The sequence below is a fragment of the Thermobia domestica genome, chromosome 4, assembly GCF_964235325.1.
Source record: "Thermobia domestica chromosome 4, izTheDome1.hap1.1, whole genome shotgun sequence".
Taxonomy (NCBI): Eukaryota; Metazoa; Arthropoda; class Insecta; order Zygentoma; family Lepismatidae; genus Thermobia; species Thermobia domestica.
In genome coordinates this window covers 263,283,370-263,300,183 of record NC_137457.1, presented here as the reverse complement: position 1 = coordinate 263,300,183, position 16,814 = coordinate 263,283,370, and positions in this window count along the sequence as shown.

The window sequence follows — 16,814 nt, the reverse complement described above, 5'->3', positions numbered from 1 at the left end:
AATTAATAAGGAACCAAAACAAAATGATAAGTCATCAATTTCCGTTGAGTTCATTTTTCTAGTCGCTGCCTTAATCTAAATTTTTGGGTAATTCATATTCTGGTCACACTGTAATTTCTATGGATGGCAACACTGAAAATTATTTTGATTCGTATTTTCGGATGTAGAATACCATTTTCTATTATTGTGGAAAGTTACATTTCATTACCTTTTTTCGCTTACGAAAAACGGGCAAAAGAAAAATGGTTAGCTTTCGTATCATCTTTAGTATTCTGCCCCCTTAAGAGTCTTCATCCCGGCGAAATTAAAATACCGCTAATTTTACAGTAATTATGTAATATCTTCAAATAGATAAAAGATAATCGAAATGTGGAACAAGAGCGCCCTAGACAATATTATTTTATATGAGAAACCGTTATCACGACTCACTTATCTGCTTTCGATTTCGAGCCATTTTGAAAATCGGCATTTATTTTCTCGTTTCTAAACATCTGAAAACGGAAAGCCACTACTAGGTGACTTGTGATAACGGTACCTCACGCAAAATAATATTGCCTAGGGCCAGCGTTGTCAGACTCACAGCTCGGAATTATTCCAAAACCTGATCGAAATTATGCTAGATTTGGTCAAATTATGCTAGATCAGCGTTTCCCAACCTTTTTCAACTTGCGGCACACTACGGGTGTAACTTAAATTCTCGCGGCACACTGATAAATATTATTATTATTATTTGCAAATATAAAATACCGTGGTAATTTTTTTTCTGTAATTACTGATCTCTTTCTCACAGAGATGAAAGATCGATCACTAGTTTTCCCCTATGCTAATTCATTATGCTTATATTTTATTCTAATTTTAAAATAGAAAACAATCGCAATGAAATATATTACTCAGATTTTTAAAAATACGCTTTCTTTTTCGAAAACTGTATCCAACCTTTCACTAAGAACTAAGAACACTAAATAACGAACTGTAGCGGCCGACCTGAGGCGCCTTCGGGCCGACCTAATTTTTTTGCTTTTCTTACTGTTATTAAATTCATAATTACTATTTAAAAACCTTTTAATTGCTTTATTGCCATGTAATTATTGCAGGTATTAGTCAATGTTAAATTTCTCTCTTTATATTTTGTTCTTTCTGTGGAATAACTAAGCCAGACGAATACTTAAAGTTAGCTGTTTTCTCGTAAGAGGAAACTCATATCTTTTTCTCCCCTCTTTGCATCTTGAGAAACAGATCTGAATTGGTAACCTATAACCTTCGATTCGCTGCACGTGCAAGGGAATATCTAACCCTTGTGTCTTATCTGAGAGTCTGATGTTATTTTCTGAATACTCTCATTGTCCTCTGTTTAAGCCCAGATGTTCTCAAAAACATGGTAGACGTATAATTAACATTTTGGCGCCGAAGTTGACACTTCGAAAATACTAAATATGTCTATTTTGACACCGTATAAAATAAGTGTCTTGGGAACACTTGTATTTTTGGTATCATTGTGAAACGATTAAGAAACCTGTAAAATCTGGATAAAGCTTGATTTTCTTTGTAATATCAAATTAACCTTTGACTTTTAATTTGGATATTATGTACCAGATGACGCTAAAGCCTTATACTGTTTGTAATAACGCGCATGCGTGACTATTCTAGTTAACACCCTAAATAGTCGTTTAGATTATCAATACCCAATCTAAACGTAAAGACTAATTTCATTGCACACGAGTATCCGCCCTTTTTGGGAAGATACCACCCTACTATACTCCCACGTACGTAACGTGTGAATAAACTCCCTGAATACAAAATAGCTGTACAAGCTGTTCTCAGGGGGAAATCATTGTGTGTCTACGAGGCACGAGCTTCGTGCTCGTCGCCGGGGGCTCCGGCCCACTCTTCGGGCTCAGGCTTCTGTCCTTCGCCCGCCGGACTTGCGTTTCTTCTCTGACTTTGTTAGAGTCATAGAGAGAAGAACTTAGTGCATTACCAGAGTGTGTTATTACACTGTGTTAGTGGAGAACTCCGTCATCTCCGTTCTCCTACCAAGGACCATCTCTGTTTTCATTTCGTGTGTGCAATACAGCAAGAACTTTGTTACTGTGCTGAACGTTGTTTCTAGTAAGTTTACTACTACTACTTGCAGGCAGTCGTAATTCAATCTCTTCATTGAACTGCCCTTGTTTCTCTTTTATCATTGGTCATATTCTGACCCCTCTCAAGTTTCACGCATACGCCACTAGACTTGTGCGTCATCTAAAATTATCTCTGATGTATAACAACTTATTGCTTAACAACTCTTCTGCGCTGTACAAAAGCAACTTACAATAAAACTCATACTATTCTAACTCGGCGTTCCAGTTATTTAAAACGCCTATCTAAAGTTTTCAAAGTACGACCTCACCTACTCATATTCTCTCAGAAAGTACCTCCGAAGAAGCCGTTCGTCGAAGTCATTATTATCACATCTCTTTCGTTCTCTGGTTCCTACGTGAACCACTACACCAGTCACGCCTGTTGAGGACCGAACTCTTTATCTTCTGTAGTTGAGTGAACCATCACCCTTCCGTGTGTGTTCTGCGACTCCAGTACTATTCCTGCATTCGCCGTGAGAATTCCGATTGGAGAAAGAACTTCACTCTCCGTAGGAAGTGGAAGCATCTTGTTGGTTTTACCGCTCGAACCAATACAGACATCTTCTGGGAATTCTTGGTTGCAACGAACATCTTGTTACCACGCTAAGCTCAACTGGACTTATATAGGACTCGACGATATCTCCAGAGGCCACTTGGAACTCTTTCATCTGTGTAGGTGTTGAATTGCGAGGTGAGTGATTTAAATTGTTTTAGTGATTTTAATTGTGCATCTTGATTCCTCGCATCGACTCAGAATCACGTCTACTTCTTTGCACCCAATATCCGATTTCAGTGTTTGTGTAAAGTGATTCTACAACTAAGGTTGTTAGCGATAACTATCTCTTCCATTTTATTGTTTTATCGATTAAATTGTTATTAGGCTGAATTATTTAAGTATAGCTAAGCCTGACCTTGTCTTGTGAAGTTTTATGTATTTGAGGTCCATTAAGTGTGTTAATAATCCTGTCTCCATTGCATTAGCTTTATTTTTAAATTCATTGTTGTATAATACGTGCCTAATTATTAAGTTGTCGTCCCGCTACAAATATTTATTTCTTTGCACGAGTCCTAGTTGTCTATTATTTTGGAGTGCTAATTAATCTCGTTGTTGTGTGGGCTTCACGTTAACTAGTGACCCCCCTTTGGAGCCGCCACTGCCCTAAAGTGCTGGCAATTACCTGCGGGACATTCATGGATCAAGGCTCCCTTATAATCTCGTAAACTCGTGCTTGAACTTTGTAATTAATTATTGTCATACATAGGCACTCATCCTGTTCTCTCTCTCTCTATCAACTCACCTTGCCGACAGCCTGGTTAGTCGGACATTGTTTGAACAGGACGGACCTCCTCCCTACCGTACTAATAAATTGCCGAGCCCCATAGACTGCTCAGCTCCATTACATTTTAATGTCAGGCAACCCTCTAAGTCAGATATTCTTGAGACCTTTCGTGGTCCTTTATTAACTATTCTGTTAGCTTGATTTCGGCTACCTTTGGTAGAGATATTGTCGCTAATAATCTCTTTTTATGTTCGTGACCTGTGGTGGGACTCCCTCACCAGTGGCCGCAAAAGTTCTGATCGCCTCCTGCCACCGGCCCCGACATAAATTTGGTGGCAGCGGTGGGATTCGATCATTAGCTCGTCATCTAATAATGTGTTAATTGATATTGATTATAGAATCCTATGTTGCGTTTGTAAATGACAAAGCAGGAGTTATTTATATTATTACTTTCATTGTGTTATATTGTTTGCTTAGGGTCACATCTATATTCTAGATGAGTAACGTATAATTTAATGTTTAAATTGTGTTAATTGAAATGACAGGTTTCCTATTACGTTGCTCGAAATTTAAATCTAAAAGTAAATATTTTGTGTTAATGTGTTGCGTTGGGCAAATGCCCCCTTCTACCCTGAAAGCTTAACTATCATTTTGCTTGTTCTAGAGAAGTCAATGAGGGAAGGAAAAAGAAACAGTCCATATATCAAAAGAATAGTTCGTTCCTTTTTCTTCAACACAGAGAGAAAACATCTGTTCTCTGTTAGTTTCCCCAGCTGGGCAAAACAAAACAAAAAGAAAAAGAAAAAGAAAGAGCGAGAAAAAGGAAGTGTGTTGGTTAGTGTTCCTCGGTTGTGTAATGCGTTAGTATTAAAAAAAAAAAAAAAGAAACTGTAGGGAAAAATATCAACACAATACCTTGAGAAGGTTTATGGCGCCAAATGCGGGACGGATACTTTCTTCTTCACCTATCGAGATGAAAGCTATTCCGTTCTGTATTCAAAGCTTCTCAACGTATTCTGAGTTCGATTCTTGCAATGGATTTTCGCGAGATTCATTTCAAGAATCATCAGTCGCAAGGCTGGTGTAGGAACTCCAAGTATTCAAATTCTGCTTGTGTGATTAATGAACAAGTCAGTCAAAACAAACATCATTGAAATTTTGAAATTTATTTTGAAATTTTCATTCTGTGAGTCCTTATACTCACGCGTTGTTAGTTCTTTGATTGTGGGTAAATTCTTGATCTTTCCCCGACTGGCTTCTCAGCGTTAGTCGTAAATTAAATATTATGTTAGGTGCTAAAGAGATTCCTTACACGAACTATGCGAACTAAAGCCTTAATATGTTTCGTTTCTCAGTAAAAGTTCATAATGAGATTCATTATTGTGATTTTGAAGTTTCAAATTATTTTAAAAATCTTCTTGGAGGCCAATTTAATTTTATTGTTTATGAATGGACGTGCTTTTTGTTAATTATGAGAGAATTAAGTACACCAAGATTGAAAGTTTAAAAGGGCAATAAATTCAGTTAGTAATTTGTTTTAAGTAGAGACCATTCTTAATAAGCTGTTGTAATATTAAGCCTAACTCGTTATTTTATTATTTTAAGTCGTGTTTGAATAAAGACAACACTAATGTGGGACACCCCTGAAGTATAGTACCCTGTATTTTAAGACCGCAAAGTCCCTTGTATTTTGATTGAATGATAAGAGCGTAAAGTATTAGGATATGCGTTATTGCTTTTTGAAGTCCATGGCATCAAAGTTTTGTAATTTGAATAAAGCTCTTGTAAATTTTAATTGCCAGTGTAAGGCTGTTTTATTAAGGAAGAAATACGTGAACTTAATGTAGTAGAAAGATTAATCCTAACAATTCCGTTTGTGTTTAGCTATTGTTATTAATTAAGGAGACGTTTAAATAATTTATTAGTAGACATTATTAATCAATGAATCTTTTCTTATTCATTATGTTAGAAGTTGAATTATCGATAAATTTATCACTTTCCGGTCACGATAAATTCGACCGTAGTCATTGTGTTAATAATTTCATTTGTTCAGGACGTAAAACCGTGCTCTGTAGTATTGTTATTAATTTTGCTATTCCTTGCCGAGCGCTAATGCCTCGAGTTGTGTAATTATCTTGTAAATTTTAGCGAGCTATCTAATTTTGGAACGTATCGTTGGGAGACACCCTGTCGGAAAATATTGAGACAGTGAACATACCTCTCCCTTGTTCCAGCAGTAATTCATGGAGTCTAGATTAGGTTAGGATGTGTCAATTCCCTTTCCTAAAAAGAGTACCAATTCCATCAAACGTGATAATTAACTATAATTATCAGCCCCAAAGCGTACATTGGTCGTTCAGAGAATTGTCACCTGTTTCTATCGCTTGTATTAGCTGAGAATCGTGCAATCTCTGATGTTTATACTCCGTTGAATCGATCTTATTGTACCAATTCCATCAAACGTGATAATTAACTACAATTATCAGCCCCAAAGCGTAAATTGGTCGTTTCAGAGAATTGCCGCTTGTTTCTATCGCTTGTATTAGCTGAGAATCGCGCAATCTCTAATGTTGATCCTCTGTTATATCGACCTTATTGTATAATGGTGCGTCCGCGTAATTGTAAGGAAGTTAAGCCGGATCTTTGAGAAGGCTTACCCCCTTAAAGGTACGGGACCCTCCTATTACATCCCAGGTCGCTATGGACCCCCTAGGTCCCGCAGCTGTTTATTATCGTTCAGTTTACTAACGAACGACCAGAGAATGTTTGGTTCTTTCGGAAGGAAGCCCAGTGTTTCGTTCGAAAGACACCCTATGGTGTTAAAGTTTTAACTATGTGCTTTTCGAGATGGTAATGATATGTATGGAAGCTAATGTTGTATTTAAATGGTCATAAATATTCTTGCTCGCGAGTGCCTAATCTAATCAAAGGTGCGTTTGTGTAGACCTAATCCTTTTGAGCACTCTTGCTCCCTAATGAGTCCAAGCACGAGTCCTTAAGAAAATCTAAGGTTGTCCGAAGAGATAATTAAATTCGCTTGTCCAATGTATCAAGTATTGTTATGTTTTCTAGCTTCCGCGTAAATTAGTGATGTTATAATATCATGAGTAAAAGAAATGCTTTTGCAAGTCCAGGAATCGAGTTATTTTCTAGAATAAAATTCTTATCGGGCCTAAATGTCAAATACAGCCGCCCTGTTTAGTAAATAAGTGCATTATTGATCACTTTGTAATTGCATATAAACTCTTTCTTGTCTCCTATTTGAAATGATAAATCGTTCTTTTGTGCGTATAGATATTCGAAAAGGTCTCTAAAATGTAAATACGCGGTTAAAATTCCTCAAAGTTAAAGTTATGAATAAATGCGCAGTAAATGTAAGTCCCAGGGTCATATGAGTTAATATTAGATGATAGGCTAAAAGTAATCCTTATTATACCTCTCTTGCCTCCTGCCGTCCGAGTGCCAACTTAATTTGTACCTAAGAGTCGACATCATGTCTCCTGTAAGGAATTCTCGTTGAATTGTATTAATTGTTCTTAAATGTATTTAAGTAATTATAGTCTATTCCCGTTTGATTGTATTTCTATAAGGTTGCGGCACATTCTATTTTTATCATTTGGATATATTGATTATTGTATTTACCAGGAATAGACATTTTAAGCTGTAATTCTAATAATATTCTAACGTGAATATACATTATAATAAATATGATAATGGTATTTGATATATTATGCGTTATAATGCATATGATAATTGTATTCTGATATCTTCTATATGTTATAATTAATATGAATTTTGGTGAATATCCAGGTTCAAAAATTAAGATCTACCAATTGAATGATATTAATATTTTACTGTAAAAGGTAGTTGTTATCATAGTAAGGCAACAAGATAATTGCCTGAAGTTATAATTTAAATTCATTGTTAATTTCTAAACGTCAGTACTTCAGTTATATTGGTTCCTTTGTTAATAAAATGACGTAAAAGCGAAGTACCTCTGTGCAAAGAGTACAATTAAATATATGTTGATTTAAAATTCTATATTGTAACTCTACCTCTCTTATCGATTAACTATTTGTAGCAGTTCATTTTATAAATTGAGACGATTTATTTGATTGATTTTTATTAAGCGTCTGTTCAACTGCGTTGATTAATTATTTGTGGTAGTTCATTCTATAAATTGAGATGATTTATTTGATTGATTTTTATTAAGCGTCTGTTCAACTGCGTTGATTAATTATTTGTGGTAGTTCATTCTATAAATTGAGATGATTTATTTGATTGATTTTTGTTAAGCGTCTGTTCAACTGCGTGACAATAGTCACTAAACAATAATATTGAACCACGCGTTAATTGGCATATTGTTAAATGAAAATGTTGAAAGTCTAGACAATAATTGATCTTGTATATTGGTCGTTTGCGCCATATTGTAATTTAGGTATTTTTTAGACGTAACTATAAAATTGCCATTTAGTTTATGAACACCCGGTATTGAGTCGTGTTCCATATAAATGCTATTTAAAAAGGGTTCATTTTGAAACATTCATACGCTGTCCCGTACTGAATTCTAATTGTTTAAGGGATGAATGTTATAAAGTGTTTAAAAAAAATATATATATATATATATGTTCTAGTTATCCCTTTCGCGCTAAAAGAAATCAGCCTTCATTTCATTCGAAAGATTGTATGAAAACATAGAAATTCTTCTTTTGGCCGTTCTCTGTTTAAAAGAAAAACCAGACCCTTACCAGACAGGGCTGTAGTATAAAATCTTTTTCTTCACACCACCCTGACCTCAGCGTGGAGTGTAGTAGCAAAAAAAAAAAAGAATAGAAAACATCTGAGCGTCAATTCCCAACTACCCTCCGGTAGTGGATAACCTTCGACCTCAGGGAGTCCCAGTAACCCAATTTTGGTAAAGACTAGAAGAGCATAAAAACAAACTGGCTCCCTTTCTTATCGTGTAACTAATGGTTTGTTTTGACAATTTTGGAGTAAGTGATAAAGTGTAAATTTTTAATTAATGTATCAGAAAACAAAACGTAGAAAAAAAAGAAAATTTGCATATAGTAATAATAATAATAATAATAATAATAATAAAAATGAATTAAATACCTCATTAACTAATGTAGTTATACTCTGTATACGGTAGTCTTGCGATTCTATGTAATGTTTATAATCTCTAGAATTTTTAGGTAGTTGATTCTTGTACTTTTAATAATATAGAAGTCATTCAAATCTTTTGTTAAATTTAGTAATTCTATATATATACCTAGTGGAAATTTCGTTTAGGACATGTGCAGTCCTTGAATGTGTAGAGAGATTAAGACTCCAACTACCGTAAATGATTGCAAATTAGTAAAAAAAAAAAAAATGCGTGTAAATATTTGCTATCTATATATACTTCCTTTGTAGTTATAATTGATTTGTAAAGCATAATTGCATGTTACTTGAGTTTAATATCTAACTATATTATTTTAGTATGGGTCATCCATATCCTTTACATATAGGTATATCCTTTGTATATATAGGAACTCGTATTATAATAATAATAACTATAAAAACTGAGTAAAAAAAAAAATTATTTTAAATGTGTACTGTACATAATTGAAGTCATTTGTGTTATCCCTCGCTATAGTGTTTTAATAGGTATAGTGTATTTATACGAAATCAGGTTGTATTGGCCTTGTTAGTCTTTGTATATTTTTATAGACAAAGCTTAGTTTTGTAAATATGTAGGAACAAATCGTATCAACTAGGAACTCTGTATTATACGTATATAACCATTGGTAGAGCCATGTAGTAATTTCTTAAATTTGTGAGTCACTCACAATCGAGATTTTATATCTAAATAATTGGTAGTCTAATGATAACTTTGTTTATTAACGTAGTTTAATAATGATTTTGGGTTCTCATATTTAATTCTAGTTATAGAGGTATATATATAAACATTTCTTTAACTTTTTAATTGTTTGGGTATGACCTAGGTATTAGACCTTTAGATAATCGTATATCTTCTTATATAAAAAAAAATATATATATATATACTTAAGCTATTTTGGGATTCTAGTGAATACTTCGGTACTACTGATATAATTACTTTTGTGTCATATTATTTTATTATGGTGTTACCTAATGCTATATAATTATTTCAATGGGTTTTTACTTTATGGATTTAAGTACTTCGATTATTTAGCTATAATTGTGTATAAAATAATATTCGCTGGTATAAGCAACAAAAATGTTTTACCTTTATGAACTTTACTTAAAGAATTAGTAAGTGTTGCCAACTAGGACTAAGAAATTTTAATTGAATATATCTATGTATGAGTATTAAGCAGTGTTGCCAATCCTAAAGATTAAAAAGTGTTGCCAACTCTAAAGTTTAAAAACAATATTGCCACTTAATATTTTTTTTTTCAAAAAAATTTAAGCCCAAGTAGTCAAAAAAAAAATATTCCTCAGTTCCCTCGTCTATTTTTTTTATTTTACGCGGGAGGACTGTAGCGGCCGACCTGAGGCGCCTTCGGGCCGACCTAATTTTTTTGCTTTTCTTACTGTTATTAAATTCATAATTACTATTTAAAAACCTTTTAATTGCTTTATTGCCATGTAATTATTGCAGGTATTAGTCAATGTTAAATTTCTCTCTTTATATTTTGTTCTTTCTGTGGAATAACTAAGCCAGACGAATACTTAAAGTTAGCTGTTTTCTCGTAAGAGGAAACTCATATCTTTTTCTCCCCTCTTTGCATCTTGAGAAACAGATCTGAATTGGTAACCTATAACCTTCGATTCGCTGCACGTGCAAGGGAATATCTAACCCTTGTGTCTTATCTGAGAGTCTGATGTTATTTTCTGAATACTCTCATTGTCCTCTGTTTAAGCCCAGATGTTCTCAAAAACATGGTAGACGTATAATTAACATTTTGGCGCCGAAGTTGACACTTCGAAAATACTAAATATGTCTATTTTGACACCGTATAAAATAAGTGTCTTGGGAACACTTGTATTTTTGGTATCATTGTGAAACGATTAAGAAACCTGTAAAATCTGGATAAAGCTTGATTTTCTTTGTAATATCAAATTAACCTTTGACTTTTAATTTGGATATTATGTACCAGATGACGCTAAAGCCTTATACTGTTTGTAATAACGCGCATGCGTGACTATTCTAGTTAACACCCTAAATAGTCGTTTAGATTATCAATACCCAATCTAAACGTAAAGACTAATTTCATTGCACACGAGTATCCGCCCTTTTTGGGAAGATACCACCCTACTATACTCCCACGTACGTAACGTGTGAATAAACTCCCTGAATACAAAATAGCTGTACAAGCTGTTCTCAGGGGGAAATCATTGTGTGTCTACGAGGCACGAGCTTCGTGCTCGTCGCCGGGGGCTCCGGCCCACTCTTCGGGCTCAGGCTTCTGTCCTTCGCCCGCCGGACTTGCGTTTCTTCTCTGACTTTGTTAGAGTCATAGAGAGAAGAACTTAGTGCATTACCAGAGTGTGTTATTACACTGTGTTAGTGGAGAACTCCGTCATCTCCGTTCTCCTACCAAGGACCATCTCTGTTTTCATTTCGTGTGTGCAATACAGCAAGAACTTTGTTACTGTGCTGAACGTTGTTTCTAGTAAGTTTACTACTACTACTTGCAGGCAGTCGTAATTCAATCTCTTCATTGAACTGCCCTTGTTTCTCTTTTATCATTGGTCATATTCTGACCCCTCTCAAGTTTCACGCATACGCCACTAGACTTGTGCGTCATCTAAAATTATCTCTGATGTATAACAACTTATTGCTTAACAACTCTTCTGCGCTGTACAAAAGCAACTTACAATAAAACTCATACTATTCTAACTCGGCGTTCCAGTTATTTAAAACGCCTATCTAAAGTTTTCAAAGTACGACCTCACCTACTCATATTCTCTCAGAAAGTACCTCCGAAGAAGCCGTTCGTCGAAGTCATTATTATCACATCTCTTTCGTTCTCTGGTTCCTACGTGAACCACTACACCAGTCACGCCTGTTGAGGACCGAACTCTTTATCTTCTGTAGTTGAGTGAACCATCACCCTTCCGTGTGTGTTCTGCGACTCCAGTACTATTCCTGCATTCGCCGTGAGAATTCCGATTGGAGAAAGAACTTCACTCTCCGTAGGAAGTGGAAGCATCTTGTTGGTTTTACCGCTCGAACCAATACAGACATCTTCTGGGAATTCTTGGTTGCAACGAACATCTTGTTACCACGCTAAGCTCAACTGGACTTATATAGGACTCGACGATATCTCCAGAGGCCACTTGGAACTCTTTCATCTGTGTAGGTGTTGAATTGCGAGGTGAGTGATTTAAATTGTTTTAGTGATTTTAATTGTGCATCTTGATTCCTCGCATCGACTCAGAATCACGTCTACTTCTTTGCACCCAATATCCGATTTCAGTGTTTGTGTAAAGTGATTCTACAACTAAGGTTGTTAGCGATAACTATCTCTTCCATTTTATTGTTTTATCGATTAAATTGTTATTAGGCTGAATTATTTAAGTATAGCCAAGCCTGACCTTGTCTTGTGAAGTTTTATGTATTTGAGGTCCATTAAGTGTGTTAATAATCCTGTCTCCATTGCATTAGCTTTATTTTTAAATTCATTGTTGTATAATACGTGCCTAATTATTAAGTTGTCGTCCCGCTACAAATATTTATTTCTTTGCACGAGTCCTAGTTGTCTATTATTTTGGAGTGCTAATTAATCTCGTTGTTGTGTGGGCTTCACGTTAACTAGTGACCCCCCTTTGGAGCCGCCACTGCCCTAAAGTGCTGGCAATTACCTGCGGGACATTCATGGATCAAGGCTCCCTTATAATCTCGTAAACTCGTGCTTGAACTTTGTAATTAATTATTGTCATACATAGGCACTCATCCTGTTCTCTCTCTCTCTATCAACTCACCTTGCCGACAGCCTGGTTAGTCGGACATTGTTTGAACAGGACGGACCTCCTCCCTACCGTACTAATAAATTGCCGAGCCCCATAGACTGCTCAGCTCCATTACATTTTAATGTCAGGCAACCCTCTAAGTCAGATATTCTTGAGACCTTTCGTGGTCCTTTATTAACTATTCTGTTAGCTTGATTTCGGCTACCTTTGGTAGAGATATTGTCGCTAATAATCTCTTTTTATGTTCGTGACCTGTGGTGGGACTCCCTCACCAGTGGCCGCAAAAGTTCTGATCGCCTCCTGCCACCGGCCCCGACAGAACGAACAAGAAAATGTCTTGTACTTTTAACTTATCTGTTTTAACCCAAACCGGTGCATATTATTGCAATCACAAAGCTTGCGATGCGTCGAAGTCAAAACACACTTATTAAACAAAGTGTTGTTCTGTCATTCACGTGTGAATGAGTGTTCTATGAACGTTCACTTGACGCGTACCGTACAAGTGCTTCCATTTCTCGGTGTTAGTATGACTCTCAATCGAAGCGTAACATAGCAGCTAACCGTGGAAATGTGTACGAGCCGAAATACTGTCTGCTACACAGTAATAGATGTAGAATAATATATTATAATTACAGTAATTTTTTTTCCATGGTAGAAATTCATAGTCATGTGAAATACAAAAATATACATTTATTTCCTATGTCTTGCAATTGAGTTGCTTTAGAATTAATAATTTTGTTTCAATTTCCTCGCGGCACACCAGCAGTCCATTCGCGGCACACCAGTGTGCCGCGGCACACCGGTTGGGAAACGCTGTGCTAGATCCTCATTCAGGAGTTTTAAAAGAAAGAAAAAAAACGAAGTCGAGATATGATAACGTAACTTAAAATACGCAGAGCGCAAGAATGCGTGAATAGAACTCAATACTTCACGCACCAAAGCTTTAACTCAACTAAACTAGTGCAGTCGTTGCCAGACTTAATGGCGTATATATCGTATAAATGAATGCAAAGTGTTTGTTTACATATTTTGAAAGAAAATTACCTCGCAGCATAAGCGGAGTTGGAAATTCTGCTGGGGGGCAGATTTTTGGTCGGTCTCGGACCTTTCATTTCAGGAATAAAGACGGTCATGAAGTCAGAAATAAAGATGGTGAAGTTGTCAAAAAGTTGGGGGGAGAATGGCCCCCATAGCTCCGCCCATGCTTCGGAGTTAGAGGATTAGAAAACCCTGGGTGGAGACACACACACAAAAAAAGGCCAAAACCGTTTCTAACTTACTTCGGAAAATGAGCCTGCCTGTATGGTTTACCGACTGTATGAATCAATGGGAGAGGTCACATTTCTGCCGTTCTTTTTCTTTCCACGACCAACTTCTTTCTCATCTCCAGGTTTTGCGGCTTTTTGATAAACTTGCTGAAATTATGCTAGATTTGGGCAGGATGCTAAAAGCAAGATGCTAAATGCTAAAGACATGCAAATTATGCTAGATTTAGCATCATTATGCCAGATCTGGCAACGCTGCCTAGGGCGCTCTTGTTACATATTTCAATTATCTTTTATCTATTTGAAGATATCACATAATTACTGTAAAATTAGCGGTATTTTAATTTCGCCGGGATAGACTCTTAAGTACGTAGTTCTTGAGATTTTGAGTCTCCCGGACGAACAATTGCACTCACGGACAGAGTAAATATATTTAAAAGAGTGTTTGTAAACCAAACTTCTAAAAAAATATTTATTCTTCAAAATTTAATTGATCTAATATTTCCAGAAGCATGTTTATAATGTCTAAAGTTATAATTAAATCCAAGTTGTATTTTTAAGACGGGAAGAAGATGTGTAATATATCAATTGGCAGTAGAAAAGCTCAGCAAAAGTAAGGTAGCATCAAATCTTATGTAAAAGCAATGATGTGGTTCATAAATCGACATTTTCTCCTTTGTTGCAAATGTAATATATAAGCATTAGTTCTTAGTAGAAGTCAACGTGCGGTTGGTAATCAATATTTTTTCCTCTGTTACAGGTGCAGTAACGTAAGGTACACTCTTGTCCAAAATGATTGTCGCATATCTATAACTGTATTCTTGTAAGAATATAGTTTGATAATGACTTTGTAGGGTACTTTTAATACTGATACTATCTGTATAATAGGGAAATGTGTATTTGAGGTAAATTTCATAGGAAAAGAATTATAAATACGAAAATTAGAATGAGTAAAAGAAAATGTTGCTGAATGGACAAGAAAGGTTTTTTTCGTTTTATTGTTCTTATTTACTGTTCTTTTGACATGAAATTTGCCACATACATGTCTTTGCCGATTATATATATATATATACTAACATTATAAGAAATACTGGGCGAATTCGTTATCTACTTATATCCCTAGAACAACATATTTATAGACATGCAACAATAATTTTGGATATGAGTGTACAATTAAAGTAGTTCAAGAGGAACGAATTGAAATTATTCTGATATTCAGGAAGCGAAATGACTGTTTTCTCGTTTATTTCAAGCGCCAGCATTTATTAATGTGATCTTATCACCCAAAATGTTGTTGTTAAGCTGTTGCAAAAGTTCTCACCAGATTGATTCCACTGTCGACACATAGTGTTGTTCACGGGACGAGAAATAAGTATTTTCGTCTTGTCTCGTAAATTTTGTAGAAAAATCGTTTTGTCCCGATTTACGAAGAATTCTTTATAATCTCGTCTGGATTCTTGAAATGCTTTTTGCGTGCTGTTTTGTAAATTCACGTACAAATTTAGAACTCTGATTTCTTTCTTAATTTTATCTAGAAATTGCTAGAATCCAAAGGGTCTGATATAACAACATTTAAACAAATTTATTCCTAAATAGTCAGGTCCCTAAAAACGTTGTTGTATACCAGTCACGCGTCCCTTCAATCTTGATGCACGCTCGTCGTTCTTCTTTCCCAAACATTTTAGTATGGTGCTTCCACATTCCTCTTCTATTTTAGGACACTGCTGGGTTTGACTGAATAACACACACTCGTTACCACTTGCTATACTTCAACACACACTCGTTACCACTCGCTATACTTCAAAGCCTCACATTACCTTATCAGCTACGGAACTCTTTGTAGTGCTGAGATACAGCCCTCTGAAGTGAAAAGAGTGTTGCCACTATTTTTATACAACCTATATATTTTTCTTGCTATACATTTTGTATTTTATTCTTCAGGTTTCTCACGAGCTCTGTGTTATTTTTTATATAGAATTTTTATTTTATCATGTTATCTATTTGCAACTTTTTAGAAGACTTATTTTTGGTCATTGTTTTTATTTTTAATAAGAAACATACAGCCGGCCATTAGCTTTTACGTGACGGATACAAATAGCTCTTCTGCAGATGTCCTTACTAAACATTATAATCATTTAATTAATCAACCATATATTTGAATAACGAATGGTTAAAGAAGTTATAAATAGTTGCAAAGTCACACATTTTTGCAGATATTTAACGAAGTACAGGTTTGCAATATTGTGTGCAGGAATTTTTGCATAACTCCAAGAGCAGAAGAGGTGGAGAACGCGAGATAGAAAAAGAGGGCACTATATAAACACTGAGAGGAGTAAAATGATGAATGCCCACAGCTTCCTTAACGAGTAAAGACTATTTGTCCAACTGTCGGAACCTTGACCTTCTTCAAGGTCATTTGTGAAAGGTACCCGTTTCTCATCTTTGATAAATGGCTTCAACTATTTTAATCTCAAAGATGGATATTATACGCTGTGATTCTCTCGAAACAGTCCTTTTTTTTTTTTTTTAATTTCTTTGCGTTCATACTACATCCTGACCAGCTGATTATTTGTAATGTTAAGATCTCAATTCGTACTACGACCAAATGCAAGCCAGTTAGTGTTTGCAATAGCAACAACATCAGAACACCATGGATGTTGTCAGATGCTCAGAAGAGGTTAAAGTCCTCTTATGACCAGAAAACAAACTGAACCTCACTCTCCAAGAGCAATTCTGTATGCATTGTGAAGTGCATTAAAAAAGATGTAGTTTACACGTTAATATTCTTAAATATCTGTTTAAATATTATGGTTTTATTTACTCAGTCCAACAGACCAAGTAAATTTTCAGCTATGGCCTAAGAAGAATGTAAACTCTTTATAATGTATTTGATTTGTTAACTCTTTTATTGGTTTATTTGAAGTTTCCTTTTCAGCAGCGAGGCTATATGAGACGTGACAGGGCGCCGCAGTGGCTCAGTGGTAGAATGTTAAAGGTGGGGTCCTTGGTTCGATTTCATATCGCGCCAAATGGACTTTGTGCTGGACAAACACCGTATGCATGGGTTTTCTCGAGGTTCTCCCCTTTCGTCGCACTTTATTCATTGCACCATTCATTGCATTCATTTCTCATCATCACCATGTCCTTTTGCCTAGCATTTCATTTTAGATTTCATTGAGACGTGACACTACAGTTTAACGTGGGGT